The sequence below is a fragment of the Mesocricetus auratus genome, unplaced genomic scaffold (genome assembly GCF_017639785.1).
Source record: "Mesocricetus auratus isolate SY011 unplaced genomic scaffold, BCM_Maur_2.0 Super-Scaffold_100010, whole genome shotgun sequence".
Taxonomy (NCBI): domain Eukaryota; kingdom Metazoa; phylum Chordata; class Mammalia; order Rodentia; family Cricetidae; genus Mesocricetus; species Mesocricetus auratus.
The window spans coordinates 21,248,279-21,264,980 of record NW_024429194.1 but is presented as its reverse complement, the minus strand read 5'-3'; the positions used below and the strand labels follow the sequence as shown (position 1 = coordinate 21,264,980).

The 16,702-nt window shown below is 45.9% G+C and overlaps 1 long non-coding RNA gene across 1 annotated transcript in view; it reads right to left on the bottom strand.

Moving 5' to 3' along the window:
- The window catches only part of LOC110343142, a 32,746-nt gene extending 18,345 nt beyond the window's left edge, over positions 1 to 14,401 (bottom strand). The window contains exon 1 of the long non-coding RNA XR_002385338.1: positions 13,941 to 14,401. This is a non-coding gene — a long non-coding RNA (uncharacterized LOC110343142). The remainder of the gene's footprint in view (positions 1 to 13,940) is intronic.
- Between the last annotated feature and the right edge of the window lie 2,301 nt (positions 14,402 to 16,702).

The window sequence follows — 16,702 nt, the reverse complement described above, 5'->3', positions numbered from 1 at the left end:
TGGGCCATTGGCTCTCTTTTACCCTTTTCCCAATGTGGCCACACTGAATAAATATCTTTTTTATGCTTTTCACTATTAATTTATCTGTCTAATTGGCTTATGGATGACAAATGACCAAACCTAATTGGTTTATTAGGGCACAGACTGCCGCCCTAAGTCTAGTGACAGAGCCACATGCCATCCTTCATCCTTCATTGAAGCTTCAGAGTTATCTACATCTTAAGAGCTAAGATTTATACAGAACCAATGACCTATTTATATATCTTAAGGCTGTAGGGAGAAAACTCAACTCTGAGCTGTTTTTGGAAGGTCCCGGGCCCCTCAACTGTTGCCTTGAGGTGGGGCAATTTGTCTATTGGCTTTGAGACAGGATCCTGCTGTGTAGCCAGACTGAACTTACACTCATGAGTCTCCCTCCTCAGCCTCCTTAGTCTAGGATAGCTGGCATGTGTCACCATGCCTGTCAGTGGTGGTTCTATTGACATGGGGCATTTACCTCAACTTCCAGACAAGGCCTTATGGAGCAATCTTTGTCTGAAGAAGTATTGGTCCTCAGGAAAATTCTGGTCACCAGCTATGTCTTCCCACTGGCACACAGATCAGTAGTCTAGAGTTTGGACTTAAGTCCTAAGTGGTCTGCTCTGAGACAATCTCCCCACTGTAAGCTTGATGATGGGGACTGTATTCATAAGGACCGGATGTCCTGGCACTCAGACCAATCAAAACACACGGCTTTGCTCTGACAGCCTCCCACCCCCAGCCCCACACATGACCACAGGCCATGACAGGAATGAAGGAGTGCAAATAGCCCCACCAGCTGGGCTGGCTGCCTTTGAGTTGGTGGGGCCCCACTTTGAGCACAGGGAGGGTCATCCACAGCCCGGCTTGTTTGAAGTGGCTCCCTTTTTCACACCCTGAAGGTGAATGGAGGGGAAATGCATAAGCTGTTTAGTCATTTGACTGAGACAAAGGCCGGTGATCAGCTCTATTCCATAGGGCTGACGCTATGGCTCAGTGGAGAAAGGTGCTTGCCACCAAGTCTGATGTCCTGAGTTCGATCCTCAGGACCCTCAAAGTGGAAGGAAAGAAAGAGCTCACGTTGTCCTCTGACCTCCACACACATTCTGTGGCATGTGCACTCACACGCATGCATACACACAACATATGAACATTTGCAATAAAAAATTTTAAGTGTGTATAACTCTCTCTTGGTTCCCCCAAAAAGTGATGTTTTCTATGATGTATTTGCAATCTTTTCAGCTATTCCCGCTGTAAATTATGAATACATATTATTTTAACTTTTATTTACTTTTTGAAATGGGATCTCAAGGCCGGCCTTGAAAACGCTATATAGCTTAGGCTTACCCTAAGCTCCTGATCTCCCTGCTTCTACACTGAGGCACTGTAATCACAGGCATGTGCTACCATGTTCTAGTTATACAGTGATGGGGATCACACCCAGGGCTTCCTGCTTGCATCCTTAGCCCCTAAACTTTTATTTTCATAACAAACACACGTGACTCCATTCCAAGTAGTTTCCGTTCATTGTCTAACTCATTCTCAAAGCCAAGCTATGCAATGCGCCTCTACTGGTCAGTGTTGATCGAGAGGGAAACATGGACAGAAAAGGTTTGCCCAAGTCCAAACCCAGACCCCATTGCTAGCTCTAAAATAAAAAAGGATAATGGAGGAAGAGGTTGGAGAGGGAGGGGGAAAGAGATGAGGGGGAAGAGAAAAAGCCCATGAAGGAAAAAAGGCTGCTTTGGAGGCGAATAGTCACCAAGTCCTTCTCTTTGGCTCAGAAAATTACTGTGTAGCCTATTAATAAACATGTCTCTATTTTTGGATGAAGTTATTACTCATAGCACTCAGAACAAACAGGCCTGTTTGATCTTTGGCAAATAGTATTTTTCAGATGACGCTGAAGTCTCAAGATCAGAAGAGCTATATGAAAACAATTAGGAGCAGGGCAGGCCGTAATGAATTATGCAACACAAGACAGACTTTGTCAATGCCAGGGTCCCTCACTTGCATCAAGAACAGATTACATGGGTTCCTGTAGGGGAAACATACCCTGGCCTCCAGCCTGAGCTGAGGGTTCCCTAGGTGGGAGTGTCTTTCCTGAGTCTTTAGTACCCACTTATCACATATGCCTCATGTCTGCCACCTGGGAGGGCGTGTCCCATTATCAGATATTTTGACTTTCTCCCCACTATGAGCATCCTTTCTCCCTCATTTGCGCAGCCTTGGTATCACCTTTTAGCCAACTATACTTTTGTCAGAGGCCCTGTCTTCTGCTGTACTCCTAATCAAGTACCACATCCTGGCGGAGACCCACGGCCTGACAATTTCATTCTTGTCATCCAGCTGTCAAAAGTGCTGAACTTCTAGAAGCAAAACAAGCCTTCTGAACCTCGCTTGGTAAGTCCCAGTCTAGTCTTAGCACTGGAAAAAACCACAGGAGTGGCACCTTAATGGAATGTAATGGAAAAAGGTAGGGATCTAGAAAAGCAGTAAACATGGCTTCCCCTTTAGACACACACACACACACACACACACACACACACACACACACACACAAGACCCTGTGCTCAAGGGGAGTTATATTCCCAGGTTCTAGAGGTTGTGGGTATAACATCCTTTTGGGGACACTGCTCTTGTTCAAATGAGTCAATGTCTCTGCTCCTGTCTGCAGTCCATCCCTCTTTCTTTGGTTCTTCAGAAAGTCCTGCCATTATCTTCTTTCTCCCTCGGGATCATCTTCATAAGGAAAAGCTAGATAAGATCCCTCACTTTCTGTCAATATTACAGCATGGGTTGGAGGGCTGCTCACCAGGCCCCACTGTTAGCTCAGAAGCTACTGCAGTCAGCGGCTACTATGGAAGAAAAGTACAAATTTCTTCAGGGATGTGGCCACTGATAGGTTGCTCATGCTACAGTAGACAGTTTTTCACCAATGCAAGCAACACTAATTAGATTTAATAGGATGGATGGACAGATAGACAGGCAGACAGACAGATATGATAAGCATTGGGAGGGGACTTAGGGGGCAGGGGCAGGGAACAGTTGGAGCGAGGGGAGGAGAGATGGGGGTGGATTTGATCAAAGTAAAATGCATGTGTAGGAACTGGAGAGGTGACTCAGCAGTTAGGAGCACTTGGTACTCTGGCAGAGGACCCAAGTTATTTGAAACCACATTAAGGGGCTCACAACTGTCTGTGTCTCAAGTTCCAGGGAAGGCAACGCCCTCTTCTGGATTCACATGCATCTACCCAAACACAGACACACAAACATTCATAAGATTTCAATTTCAAATTAAAATAAAAAAGAAATGCTTTCATGTAAGAAGAAAGAGGAGACACAGAGAAGGCAAAATAGAAAGGGTAAGACAGAGAAGGACAGAGGCAGCAAATAGATAGAAACTGGTTCACACCAACAGTTCCCCACCAGGTTCTACCCTGTTCTTGTCTCATCCTTGGTCTCTTGTTTCTCAACCCACTGTTTCCCTTCTCCCCTCCCACTCTCTACTTTACTCACACCAATTAGATGTTCATCCTCACTTCTTCACCTAAACAAGTCTCACGATTCTGATCTAAGAAAACAGAAGGCTACATGTCTAAGTTTGACGACTACAGTCTTGGCTTCTAGTCTGTGGATTCGTTAATTATAATTCTTGAATGACCAGTCCATATTTCACCATCACTTTGCCAAACCAGGCAGTCGGTGTTAGCTCCACATTCACCTGACTCTCTCCAGAATGCGGCCAATGCATCACCTGCCCCTCTTCACCCTTCCGCACTTGGCATTGCAGCACCATCTCTCTGCATCTGCCGCCACATAGCAAAAGATGTGGTTGCTATGGTGATGAGCTGCTAAAACTGGGAGAGGATTGATGGCATGCTGTGTTGGGGAGGCTCATTTTTGTTGCTTATGAGAGGCATCAGTCAGGGTTCTTGGCTAGAAACAAAGGAAGTGGATGCTGGCAATTTTTAAGCAAAAATGATAATTCTTGAAGAGTTTTTGCAGAGCTAATGAGAGTTCAGAAGCCTGGGCCTGGGGGAAGTGGGAGAAATAATGAAGTTCCGGGTGAGTCAGTAATGAATGAGAAAGAATGGAACAGAGACAGCAAATGGGAGCTATTTGTCCAAGAAGTTTGATCAGAAAGAGAATGTGAGGCTACTCGCCATGACAGAGTCGACAAGAGGTTGGGCGCTCTGTGATGAATGGGTAAGATATGAAACAATAGCAGGGAAGGACTTCTCTGAACACAATGAAATTGAACTAGACATTAATTAGCAAGGGAATTAAGTTAGAAAATGAATGTGAAAGCATGGAGTGTTTGTAACCAACAAGATGTGTTTAATTAACTGTAGATCAAAAGGGAAGTTGCAAGGGATATCAGAAAAGTATTCTTAATGAATAAAATAAATACACATCAAAACTTATGCAGTGTATCTAAAGATATGCTTAGAGAAAAAGTAATAGCTTCTCTATGCATATGATAGGAAAGAAGAAAGGTTTCAATAATAAAAATCAATAATCTGTGCTTCCTTGTTAAAAAATATGAAATTACAAAGAAAAGAGTAAGGTAATCCTAAAGCAAGAAGAGAATGATGATGATGATAATTATGATTATGATGGTAAAGATGATGGTGATGACGGTAATTTGAAGACAGAAACTACCAAGGAGAACCAATAAAATTAAATTGTTCTTTACAAGAGATAATGAAAAGCAGATGTGTTGAATGTAGGCAGTGGGCTGTGGATAGAATCTGTGACTAACTGATAGAGCTGTGTTGGTTTCTCCTCCCATTGCTGTGACAATATCCTGACAAAAGCAGGAGAAAGGACTCATTTGGGCTCACAGTGTCAGGAGACAGTTCATCATGGTGGGGAAGTCATGGCAACAGGAGTTGGAAGCAGCTGGCACACTGTATTCACAATCAGGAAACTCAGCCCACTTTCTCCTTTTATACAGTCCAGCATGGAGCACAGGGAATGGTGCCACTCACAATGGGTGGATAATCTTACCTCAATTCATCTAATCTGGATAATCCCCCACAGGCATGCCCAATGGAATATCTGCCAAAAGATTCTAGGTCTCATTGGGTTGACATCTGATCTTAACCATAATGAAAAATGAGGTAAGTTAAAAAAAAAAAAAAAGTCATTGTGACATAGTGGCTCACTGAGGGCCCAGGCTTACTGGGGTGTAGAGATGAAATAAAGACTCAAGACATCAGATGAATTCGGTAGGTAGAAAGAAAGTACCCACCAGAGACTCAAAGCACTGATGCTCACACAAAGGAAAAGCCAGAATCAGCCTTCCTGTCTCCTCCACAGATCCCTCCTGCTCTTAATCCTCCTGTCTATTCAACTGCTATCCAAGGACAAAGGAGAGAGGATGAAATACACAAATCACAGTCCCTGCTTAGCACAGCCTTCTAGATGCTGGGCTCACGAGGATGCTAAGTTCCCAGCAAGGTCAGAAATGAGCAGCCTCTCTTCTCTCCTCAGCTGAACTCTGGGTGGACCTGATTCCCCCAGAAGCCTCGGTCTACTCTGGCAGTCTCTTCTGTCATTCCAATGTCTTGCCTTTTATTGCAGGACTGTCCAGGGACTGGTATTTGCCCTGGTTTGCAGGAGTCTTAGCTCACAGCCATCAGAAAGAATCAGTACTTTGACTGCAGACAGCCCCAGAGCACAGAGAATCTACCAGTTCAGTCACACTGGTAGCAATTCAATCAGATCAGTAGCCACAAAAGGTGACAACGGTTTTCTGGCTCAAGGCAACCTTCTGACTTGGGATCTAAAACTCTTCTCTAAGTGGTCCCCACTTACTTCTTAGAGCCCCTGGGTCTCTCGAGTACTCAGTATTATACCCACTGTGAGGGTCTCTTTCAGACACTCTGCCGTTCCACGTGCCTAGCAAATGTCCATCTCCTGGGGCACCTGGTGTTGTTAGTTCTTTGTGCTAACTGGTCTCCATGCCAGGGAGCTTGCACTGTCACACTGCATGACTTTCAGGGTTGTCACAGGAGTGATAAGGGCATCATGAGATCAGTTGTCCTTGGGTACCCCCAACAATTCAGATCCTACCCCCTGGTCCTAGCCCTCCAACAATCAAGACCCACAGAGAGCAGCACCTATATATAATACAAGGCCCCTTAGACATCCTACCGTTGTCCCACACTGCTATTCCTGCTAGCTTGTGTGAGAATTGGCTCTTTCTTGGGTGGCACATTGCCTTCATGATGCTTGTTCTGGCTCCTGAAGGTGCATACTTGGCCTTTATCATTTGCAACTTTCTGCACTGGACTTTTTTATTATTATTATCATAAGTCTCAGAGACCCATAAACGATTTTGTAATGGTTCCCACCCCAGGCCAGAGGTGAGACATTGCCCTTGGATGCCTGTGATTGGTGAAAACACAAGGCTTCATTTTCATGAAAGGTTTTCTGTGATTGATCCAAACACAACCCTCATTTGTGTGAGACATTTGTTGTGATTGGTCCCCAAACCCCTCCTCTGAATTACACAAGCAAGCCATTTGTCTCCCTTGGTCAGCCAGATAGAAGACCATCTCCTGGTGCTGCAGCGTTCAAACCCCAAAATGCTTCTCTCAAGCGGTCTCTTCTGGCCTACTTTTAGTACAGTGGGCCACACTGGCAACATGAAGAAGGAAGTTCAGAACCAGTAGGGCAGTCATTGTGACGGAGGCAGAGGAGCATCTGCAGAAGCCACCTGCATGCTAAGACACAGAAGCATCAGGACAGCTGCTTGCTTACCCGCTGGAGAGTCAGCAGTGAGTCCAGCTGCAAAAGCAGCGGAGCTGCTGGTTACATAGATAGCTGCAAGGGAGGCAGCAAATCAAGATGGATGCCCAGCCACAACAGGGGTGGCGGCAGCAACGAAGAGATAGCTAAACTGCTCGAGACAGCAGCCAGGACAGAAACAGGGGTGGGGAGTGGGGGAAACTGCTCAAGACAGCAGCTAGGACAGAAACAGGGGGGCTGGGTGGAGGTACAGAGGAGGTGAGAGAGGGTGGAGAGCTGAGGCTTGAGAAGGACAGAGTTTGTAAAGTGCTAGGGAAGTTGAAACTGGAGGCTCTGGTCAATGGAAGAGTTCCAGAGAGTTGCCACATCCTTAGGGCCAAGGGTCTCAGGCACTGTAGACCTGGGAGCTATAACACTGGCCGCCATCAACGCCTAGGTCAACCCTAGAGTTATAACACTAACAAAGCTAAAGGCCTCAGTACCCTATGCCAGACAACAGAGAAACTGTGTCACTGTAGGGTTGAGGAATCCTGCTAACCCTGCTACCCCAGAGCTATAAGTAGATTGCAACACTATGGGGTACCACTTACCACTGCACTCTCCTGCCCACTGCGGCTGTTGCTCACAGATGTCAAACAGCAAAAAAGCCCACAAAGAGCGGCCTTTAGTTTCTCCTTGGCTGGCAAAGTATCCTGGTAGGAGACAAGTACCCCAACCAGTGATTTGGAAGCAGGACTGCCCCCTATTCTCCAGGGCTGGGATTACTGAGAAGATTGAAGCTCCTCTACAGCCCCCTTTGAGACCCGGGCGAGGGCCATATGTGTTCCTGATGTTGGCTTTTGAAAGGTTTGCCGAGGAAGGGTTGCTGTTCTTTTGCTTAAAGAGAAGCGCTTGAATTGTGTCAGCTTCTGGCCCAACCCTCTGTTCTTGCAAACACCCTCTTGCTCATTTCAGATGCTGCCATCACATCATACTTTAATAGGTCCCCCATTGCCCTGTGACAGGCCAGAATGAACAGGACAGGGTTGAAGGGGAGAGAATTCACACAGGGTTTGTCCTGACGAGAAGTAATGGACATCCCATGGAGGAGGGGTGCAGACACATGTCACCACAACAGCTACCCTAGAGCAGCCTGTCCAAAGCCTTCCCAGTGATTGGCATAGGAAGCAGATACCCTGCGGCACAGTGCCCCCCAAAATAACGGCACCAACGTTGGCTAATCCCTCCTGCCCCCCTTCATGTGTGGTACCTGTCTTGTGAAAACGTTGGCCCTTAAATATGGAACAACAGAACTCTAAGATACGGAACATGACAAATGATGTCCCCTGGCTCTGGCTGAGTGTAGTCTACAGACGCACTGTGCAAGCCCTGGACTGTGACAATTTGCAAGCCCAGCAGATGTCTGGGCATTGAAAGGAAAATGATTGCCCTCATCAATTCTCCTTTTAAGGAACCTTTCAAAAGCGTTTTTCCCAAAAAGTGCATTAGGGCTTTTCAATACAAATGCATTCTTGCAGTTCTCACACTAGTTGGAGTGGGGAGGCGGGGCCTTGGGGATGTCCAGTTTTCTCAGGCAATGGAAACAATACCAGACTGTGTTCCAGTCCCAGCTGCAGGGCTGGCCCCACGACAGGTCTCTGTAGGGGAGTGTCCCACTTAACCTCTACTGTCAGTGTTCCTGCCTTAAATGACAGTGATTGTATCTTTCCGCAAGTTCAAATGCAGAGTCTCTGAAAACTGTTAATAATCTCAGGGCTGGGAGATGGATCAGCTAACAACATTTACTGCTCTTCCAAAAGACCTGAGTTTGGTTCCCAACACCCACCTTGGACAGATCACAACTATAATTCCAGCTACAGGTGATCCGAAGCCTGCTGCATACCCAGACGCATACACACACATTTAAAATAAAATTAAAACCTAAAAAAAGTGTTAATAACCACACAGTACAGAAGTTTGAAGAGATGGCTCGGTGAGGAAGAGTGCTCTCTGGAAAAACCTGAGGACCTGAGTTTGGATCGCAGCACCAATGTAAAAAGTTACTCATAGCCCTGTACATGCCTTTAACACCGGCATTAGGGCCGGGGGGGGGGGGCGGAGGGGGCAAAGACAAGAGGATCACTGGGGCTAACTGGTCACCAGTCTAGCTCCAGGTTCAGTGAGAGACCCTGTCTCAAAGGAATAAAGCAAAGAGTGATCGAACAAGGCACCTGCCAGTCTCCTCTGGCCTCTGCATGCACACACAAAGTGCACACTCCTGGACAGACACCAGTATATACGAAACACACATGGGTTGGGGAAAAGGAGAGGAGGAAAGAGGGAGGGAGGGAGAGAAAGAGAGAGAAAGAGGGAATAAAGGGAGGGAGAGAAAGGAATGGAGGGAAGGAGAGAGACAGAAGAGAGGGACAAAGGGAGGGAGAGGGACAGAGACAGAGACAGACAGAGACAGAGAGGAGAGGAGTCAGTCCTGGAGAAATAATGTAAGTAATGTTTTCATGTTCTGTTGTGCTAATGATGCTGCAACCCCGGCCAGAATTGCAGTGAAGCTAAGCACAGCATCTTCCCGATAAGCTCCCTCTGGGGAGACGGTAAGTCTCATGCAGTCAGCCTGGGCTTCCTCCAACAGTACCTCACTCTCACGTGTGACCCCTCTTCCTTCTCTTCTCCCAAACCCTTTGCTGGACCAGGTGAGCTCCACGCTGCCGTATTTCACTTCCTTAATAATGCTTGATGGTTCATTGCTTTGCTCAGCAAAGGCTAATGAAGGCACACCACCTGACAGTCCCCCTGCAGACTCAGCTCTTTCCTAAAGAGGCTCAGAGGCTCAGGGAGAAGCCAGCCATGCACACTTGGGGACAAGGGGATTGCTGTGGTTTCCATGTGGTCCCAAGTTCAGGCAATTCAAACATTGATGGCATTTGGAGGTGCACCTCTGGGGAAAAATAAGGTCAGACAAGGTCACCATGGAGGGTTTTCACATGACCAGACTGGTGGTTTGAAAAGAAAAGGAGGATGAGAGATTGTGTGTGTGCTCTCTGGCAGGTGGCACCTCTGATGTGTCATGAAGTTCTTGCCGGATGCTGGCTCTGTGATCTTGGATTTCCCAGATGCTAGGGCTGAAGACACTAAACTTGTTTATAGAGTACAATGTGTGACATTTAGTTAAACGACAGAAAAGGATCCATGATAACCAGGAGTAACTTCTGAGGTGGATGTGACTGACCACACAGCTGTTGTGATGTCAATCTCGACTGTCCACTTGACTGGATTTGGAATCACCTAAGAGACAACCCTCAGGGGGTAACTGTGAGGGTGTTTCCAGAGAGGCTGAACTGAAGAGGGGAAGCCCACCCATAATGTGGTGGTATGATTTCATGAGCTGAGGACTCAGACAGAAGAGGAGGGAGAGAAGGGGGGAAGGAAGGGAGGGAGGGGAAGAGAGAGCGAGGGAGGGAGGGAGGGAGGAAGGAAGGAAGGAAGGAAGGAAGGAAGGAAGGAAGGAAGGAAGGAAGCCTAAGGCTGGGGAGATGACAGTAAGGAGCCTTCTGTACTGGCATGAGGACATGAGTCCAGATCCCCAGCACACATACTGGGTGTGGTGGGTGTGGTCATACACATCTGTAACTCTAGAACAGAACCAAGCTGATCTTCAGAGCTCTCTGGACAGCCAATCAAAGAGTTCCGAGTCCAGCAAGAGACCCTGCCTCACTCAAAAGATAAGGTAAAAGGTAACAGATAAAGACACTTGACACATTGCTTGTCTGTCTGTCCGTATCTCTCTGACTCTCTGTCTCTCTGTCTCTGTCTCTCTCACACACACACACACATGCATACATACACTCACACACACACACACACACACACACACACACACACACACACACACACACACAGGACAGCATGAAGAACACCAGCATTCAAGCATTCATCTCCCTCTGTTTCCTGACTGCAGACACAATGTGACAGTGTCTCATGATCATGATAGACTGTGCCCTCAAACTGCAGCCCCAAAATAAAAAACACACTTTCCTTCCTTGGTTTTTCTTAAAGGCGTTTGTCACTGCAACAAAAAAGTAACTAGCGCAACTAGAATTCATCATCTTTTTGCTTCTCTTCCTTCAATGCTTCAAACTTGTTCATGACGCCAAGGTGGCAAGGCTTTGATACATCTGTTAAAAATTATTCAGAAAATTGTCATTCAAAACAAGTAAGGTCATCTATGGGAAAATATATTCTAACCTTCATGTAACTATAAATATAAAGAGTTGGTGACCCAAAGACCCCTAGTACCAGGCATGACTCAGAGAAGAAACAAAAGCCAAAATGATAATTTTACTAGATAGCTTGATAAAAAGTAGACAGTATTATTGATTAATGCTCCTGGAAGGAGTCCTCTAGACACAATACTTTACCAAGATCACAGGAAAATATTGGTATCACCAGAGGGCACGTATTAAACATCTCACCTACACATGATCTTGTCTGTGACAAATGACAGATTCTTAACTGAAGAAAATCTCCTACCCAAGATGCAAACCTCTCTCTCTCTCTCTCTCTCTCTCTCTCTCTCTCTCTCTCTCTCTCTCTCTCTCTCTCTCTCTCTCTCTCTCTCTCTGTCTGTCTCTTACTACTTTGGAAACCTCAGATGCTGTATGGAAAATTAAGAAAACTCAACAGCATACAGGTTGCATAGCAGAGGGTGAGTTGTCACCTCTTTGAGCCCCAGAAGGATTCTCTACTTTCTTTTGACTTCCCAAACTCTGGTGGAAACACAAATTTTCAGAAGGCCCATCACAGGAAGAGGTGTGTGTGTGTGTGTGTGTGTGTGTGTGTGTGTGTGTGTGTGTGGTGTGTGAGTGTGTGTGTGTGTGGTGTGTGTGTGAGTGTGTGTGTGTGGTGTGTGTGTGTGTTTCTGGGAAGAAAACTCAGAACTTTTCACATACATGAGCTTTACCGTTTAACTCCACTTCATCCCCTCAGTGTGAATGTGTTAATAAAATAAGAGAATTTCCCAATCAGGAACTGAGGTCATTGATGCATAGAGCTCCCACTTAAACCTCCTGCACCCCTCTTTATCAAAGACTCCTTCCCTGTGTCATTAAGCTAAGATTAATGCTTACTTAAAAATTCTTAAGAAATATAGATAGATGGATAGATAGATAGATAGATAGATAATTGATAGATGAGAGATGATTCCAGATATGATGGAAGAGATACATGATACATAGATTATAGATAAATGATAATCCACTAAGCAGAGAACAAAGAGACAAGGAGAGAGAGAGAGAGAGAGAGAGAGAGAGAGAGAGAGAGAGAGAGAGAGAGAGAGAGAGAATCTCAGAATCTGCCCATGGTACCTATCCCCTGGTACTTTCCATCCATTCCTTAAAGGACACATTCTAACACAGAGGATTCTGACCCTTTATGACAGAGAAACCTTTTCTTATTCAATAAATGATGGACATCTGTACTTAGCCACCATTTGGGAAGGTTACTGTCTTAGGGTTTCTATTGCTGTGAAGAGACACCACGACCATGGCAACTCTTATAAAGGAAGACATTTAACTGAGGTGGTGGCTTACAGTTTCAGGGGTTTAATCTATTATTATGGTGGACAGCATGCTGGCGTGCTGGCAGACATGGTGCTGGAAAAGGAGTTGCTACATATTGATATGCAGGCAACAGGAAGTAGACTGAGTGCCATACTGATTGAAGCTTGAGCAAAAGAGACCTCAAAGCCCATCCCCACAGTGACACACTTCCTCCAACAAGACCACACCTAATTCAACCAGGCCACACTCCTAATAGTGCCACCACCTTTGGGGGGTACATTTTCTTTCAAACTACCACAGTTACTGAAATCTACTGAAAGCAGATTTCTTTTCCTATTACTCATGTTAATGAACTATGTGCACTATAAAACTCAGATTTTGCATAGTCTCCCCTCGGGTGACAGGATCATAATAATTGAGGTGAAAAGCTTGTGTTTATCATCAGCAATATTAGTGAAGAGTGCAGAAGTCTGCAATTCTGAAGAGCCCAGGAAACTGAACACTGCCACACTGAATCCGTGGCAGCCTCTTCACTTGACCACGAAGCACTGCTCCCACAATCCCCAGCTCGCCCACCTAGAGTGTTATCACCAGGCTACAGTTGCTATTACTCTCCAAGGTGATCCCAGAGGAAGTCACAGTCTTCCTCCTTATTAACACAGCTGTGGTAATTTATTGTACCATTTTGTAGGCTGCTTTTGCCAGCTCTGCTGCAAATTCTGTCACTGAACTCAGGCTCAGAGAAGTCTCTCTGCAACTTACCACATTATACAAGTGTTGGTATGGCTGGCTTCTCGTAAACACTGAGTAAATACAGGAGAGAAGATGGTAAATAGAAGCGGGGCATTGGTGGTGCATGCTTTAATCCCAGCACTCAGGAGGCAGAGGCAGGCGGATCTCTGTGAGTTGGAGGCCAGCCTGGTCTACAGAGCAAGTTCCAGGACAGCCCCCAAAGTGATACAGAGAAACCCTGTCTCGAAAAGCAAAAAGCCAAAACAAAACAAAACAAAAGATGGTAGATAGGACCGCATAATCTCAACTGTCTCTCTTCCTGTGTCCAAATGTCCCTCCACTCCTACTATGATAACTAGGACCTCATTTTCCCTTAACTCACTCTATCTGTAAAGAAGATACCAAAAAAGTCATTCCTGCAAAAAATTTGCTAATCAGCCTTTAGACACTTTCACTTTTAAAGGTTGAGTTAGAATTTAACTAAAAATAGTATAGTCTTTTTTAAACATTTGTTAGTCCTCTTAATAAAAAGAGAGAGATGTCTATGAATAAAGCTGAAGAAAGCGATAGCTTGAAAGTTCTCTGATACTAATATGTATGAATTGAGATGTCTGTCTTTAAGAGGAACCTAGAATGTTCAGTATTTCCCACATCTCTTTGACCACAAATGGTTTCTTTGAAGAGATTATATGATATAACCTACTGAGCAACATCTTAAGTTGTCCTCTGATCTCCACAATGCCCCCCAACCCATGCACACCAGTGGATAAATGTTATTTTAAAATAAAAACAGAAAATTTTTTAAAATGTAAAATTAAAAGGAAAACAGCAAAACGCTGCTGAATACAGGAACCTCCCCTCACCACCACACTCATTTACCACAGCTCAGCTTTGCGCTGTTCTTGCTCAACCTTGAACACCGACTGAGGAGATCTGGAAGCAAGTAAGAGAAATAACTCTGGGCAGGCTGTGTGAGGATCTCCGAGAAGGATGAACTGAGGAGAAGAGACCCTCTCTTGGAGCTGGAGAACCTTCCATGGATGTCCCAGACGTAAAAGGGGCTGAGGGAAAAGCAATGTGGCCTTCCCCACTTCACTTCATCCAGGGAAGTGCATCAGTGTCTATTGTTGCCCTCTCCACCTTCCACTGATGCCTGCGGGCAAGAACCGAAGACCAGCTGCTCTCTGGAAAGAGATGCTTCCTGTTTTCTGAATCAGAGTGGGGCTGATGAGGCGCCTGGCTTTGCAGAATGAGTAGCTTTTGCGTTCTCAGACTCTCTGGGGTGCAGACAGCCACTGTTGGGTTACCTAGCCCTTAGTGTGTAAGCTGATCTAGTGAATCCCCTCTTACAACACACACACACACACACACACACACACACACACACACACACACACACACACACACACACACACACACACACTGTTCTGAGGGTTCGTTTCCTCTAGAAAACCTTCATCCTACGCTCCCTCTCCCTGACAAAACAGCCAGCACCTGCTCTCATCCTTACTGCCCACAGCTGCAGCTTCAGCAGGAGATTGGTGCAAGTCTGAATCCAATTCCTAGGTCCTTGGAGAAATCATGGCTTCCCCAGCTTTACTCAGGGGCCGCCATGAGCACTGAGTTGAGACACACAGTAAAGATACCAAAATTATGGATACCAAAATTTTTGAGAGTAGAGGTGAGAATGCTGACCACCTCTTCCCACATCTGTTCTCCCTTCCTCCTCACTGTAAAATTCTAGCTCTTCTACCAACATCTCTCATGCCTCCTTGCTTTACTTTCTATTTCCTCCCTCGCTTCCGTCCCATACTCTATGTTGACTACGTTGGCTATTGGCCCAGGTCTTTAGGAGCTGGCAGAACCTTTGCCACGCACTTACTGCTTTATTTATTGCGTATCTTCCCATCATACTCTGTCAGAACGAGTATTTTTGTCTCGCCCATTCTTTTCTATCTCCGCAAGGCTTAGAAGAGTGTCTGACATTTGGTAGCTGCCTGATAAATATTTGTGAAAGGAATGAATGAGCGTCTTAGACTTGCTGACAGGAAATGCACTCACTGGGCCTGGTCCAGACAGCAAAGTGACTGGATGCTCTGGGAGGGAATGCTACCCAGACTTGCAGGTAGGAACTGGATGTCTCTTGCCTCACTAGACCAAGCTGAGGACTAATGCAATGTTGGGAAGGAGAGGAGCAGCTTTCATAGCTCTCCTTACGAAAAGACACACACAGTTCTTAGTGTTCCTGTAGAGCACTGGACTCAGGGCTCCTGGAAACAGAGAACCCTGGGGAATAAGCTGCCAGGCGGGTAGCCTCTGGGGATAATGTCAAGGCAGAGGACCACCGAGTGGAAGTAAAAGGACCATAGACAAAGCAGGTGTGACTTGTACGCTTTGCCCTCCAGCTGTTTATTAAATGGGTTCACCAGCCCAGCCAGGTATCTTGCTGGTCACAGTGCAGTTACCCAGCTCCTTTGTAGGATCCTGACTGGATCACAGTGCAGTTGCCAGCCTAGGGCAGAGTCATAACTCTGATCTAGCTTCTCAACATCTAAGGCCCAGCACTCAAGGCCAGTGTCATTGTCAGATCCTGGTGATCTGAGATCGGCCGTGCTCTGAGTCAAGCCAGGACAGCCAGCCATTGATTTCATTGCTTATGCCTAGATGGGAAAGCTGTTAGTATCAAGTCTGGTTTCAAGGACACACAGTTATTCAGGCTATAGAGCCCATGCTCTCAAGACTCTGGGTGTGGTTGACTGTTTTACTGTTGCCAGTTTTGAACTTCCAGTCTTTGAAAGGGACCCGGTGGCTGCCTTCTGTGTGGCAGCATGCAGATTAGGCAGCCAGTACTGCAAACCTGTACTAGGTTCTCCCAGGACTCACACGATATCTTCTGTGGTTAGCAGATGCAGTCTGTTAGTCTGCTGCTTCCCTTCATAAGAATAAGCCCTCACTCAAACTCATCTGGGACCAAGAGGGGTCTTAATTCCTTCTCCTGTTGCTGCAGTAAAAATTCTCCATGAAATCAGCTTAAGGGAGAAAGGGTTTGTGTAGGCGTGGAGTTCAAGGGATAGCCCATTATAGTGGAGCACTCAAGGCAGCAGGGGTTTATGGTAGCTGATCACATTATGCCCACAGTCAGGAAGAAGAGAACATTATATGCCCATGCTTTCACCATGTTATGCAGCACAGGTTTCCCACACAGTGCAGCAGTGTTTCTCTTCAGTGTTGCTGATCTCTTTAACAATGACAGCTGTTTCCTTAGTGACCTGCAGTTTTGAAGTTCCCTACACCAAATAAATTAGTCTATTATCTTTAAATTCAACTTGACTCAAGTTCTCAGGACATGAGCAGAATGAAACCAGATTCCTAGCAAATATATTATATAAATGGCTCTAAAACCAGTCCTTGGTCCTATCTGAAACCTTGGGAGCCTGGTCTCCTCTGTGTATATTTCTCCCAGCATTATTGTCTTCCAAGTTTCCACAAGAATGATCCATGAATCTCAGCACTGATTCCAGCAGTTGCAAGGGCCTAGGGACCACATTGTTAGGGTTATCACAGCTGAAGCCCCACTCCTGGTACTAATTGCCTTAGTTTATTTTCCTGTTGCTGAAAGCAAGGGGAGCTTGAGACAGTTG